A 2,103-nucleotide genomic window follows, 5' to 3' on the forward strand; every position below is an offset into this window, starting at 1 on the left:
GTCTACACTTTCTGTATTATATGAAAGATAAATGTGTGCTAATGTCCAAAACATCATTGGATGCAGTTAATAGTTAGTAGAATTAGCAAATAAAATCCATGGACTTAAAAGCGCAGGCAAATCGTATAATCACTCATAAGTAAGCATATTTTACACTTATTTGGTTTCCAGTGATCAGTTGCGTGAACTGAGCTAATAAAACAGAGAAAAAACAGGGGGGGGGGGGGGGGGGGGCTGTGGCGAAGTGCGCTAAGCCCCCCACATTTGGGCTTGCATGCCCACGGGGACCCCGGTTCGGGTCCGGCCGGGGTCATTTCCAATTCATATATATATTTTTATTTTTTTATTTTTATTTTTTTCTAAAGAGAGAATAAACAGGCACATTTCTCAGTTAAAATGTTTCTCAATAAGTTTAGACTGTCTCTCTTTCTGTCTGTCTGTCTGTCTGTCTGTCTGTCTGCCTCTCTCTCTCTCTCTCTCTCTCTCTCTCTCTCTCTCTCTCTCTCTCTCTCTCTCTCTCTCTCTCTCACACACACACACACACACACACACACACACACACACACACACACACACACACACACACACACACACACCTATGTATATTGGTCTGATTCTCTGTCCCTGGATATTGCCATTGAATTATTAAATATTATTAAATAAATGATACCTTTCCTTTTCTTTAAATGATACCAAAATCATTCATGGTGCTTTTCTTTTCATTGTACACCAGAAAATAAAACAACAGCAGTCATGTGAAGCATGGGTCATTTAATTTCAGATAGGCCTAGGTATAATGAATATATAAAGTATGTTTTTAAGTCTATATTATAATATGAACATACAGTATAATGTACATGTATGAAGGTCAGCTCATTACATAGCCTATATAGACATAGCATTACATATTACATATACATAGATAAATACGAAGGTACAGTAGCTCATTTCGTTTACTTAATTAAGATGGGAAAACCACACCACACTAAGTATGAAATGTCAACACAAATACTACGCTAACATGAAGATGATATTTTAATGTAGCACAACTTTCTCTTTGTCTTTCGGGTCCAAACAGCTTTTGTTTCTTCATACGGAAGACCCTTCCTCCCTACATTCTGTACACACACACGCACACAGGCACGTGCACACACACACACACACACACACACACACACACACACACACACACACACACACACACACACACACACACACACACACACACACACACACACACACACACACACACACACACACACACAAAGCAACGGTCTTGTGGTTATAATGGTTTGACTTTTTGTTTTCCTATTATGTTCTTGCATGTGACAGACTCCAAGCTATTCTAGGTCTGAGGTTTTCTGACTAAAGCAACAGCAACAGAAAAAAAACCTACCTCAGTTTTTAACCCCGCTATACACTGCATCGCTGTCATCACTGCCAAAAAAATAATTTTGGTCAGTAACTGAAATGGGAGATATATCTGCTGTTGTTCTGTTTAAAACATTTCACAGTAGTTATTCATGCTCAATGTAAAGGCTATATCAATGTTATAGGGGTCACAGTTGTACATGAAGGCTGTATGTTCTCTAGCGTAACAAAAATCTAATACACTTACCAAGTGACCGTCTTTTGCCTTTTTGAAGCTGAAATCACAAGATATATTGAAAGGACTCCACAAGTATAATTCATTTGACATGTTTTTGCATGCATGTACAAACCATGCAAGCCACACCAAAATTGTCACTTAACAGATATACTCACGTTTATAGCTTACGCCAGAGTAGTTTACATTTGCACCCACTTCTCTGGACATAGCCCTGAAGCTTACATCAGAGTAGGTTATCCCATCTTCCATATCTCCCTCTAGGGTCTCACTGGGAAAGAAAGAAAGAAAAAAAGAAAGAAAGAAAAGAAAAAAAGAAAGAAAGAAAGAAAGGAACAAACAAACAAAGAAAGAAAGAAGGAAAGAAAGAAAGAAAGAAGGAAAGAAAGAAAAAAACAGAAAAGAAAAGAAAGACAGACAGACAGACCGGGAGACATACTGTAGGGTATATGCCAATCACTAGTCGCCAGTAGGCTATAGGGTGTGTAATGTAGAGT

General features: G+C 38.3%; 1 long non-coding RNA gene across 1 annotated transcript; it reads right to left on the bottom strand.

Annotated features, from left to right (window-relative positions):
• Window positions 1–988: 988 nt before the first annotated feature.
• On the bottom strand, window positions 989–1,868 carry LOC134438324 (uncharacterized). The gene is made up of 4 exons (XR_010032554.1): window positions 1,765–1,868; window positions 1,619–1,646; window positions 1,397–1,437; window positions 989–1,118 (listed from the first exon to the last, which is right to left on the bottom strand). It is a non-coding gene; the product is annotated as an uncharacterized LOC134438324 (long non-coding RNA).
• Between the last annotated feature and the right edge of the window lie 235 nt (window positions 1,869–2,103).

This window comes from Engraulis encrasicolus, chromosome 22, assembly GCF_034702125.1.
Source record: "Engraulis encrasicolus isolate BLACKSEA-1 chromosome 22, IST_EnEncr_1.0, whole genome shotgun sequence".
Lineage (NCBI taxonomy): Eukaryota > Metazoa > Chordata > Actinopteri > Clupeiformes > Engraulidae > Engraulis > Engraulis encrasicolus.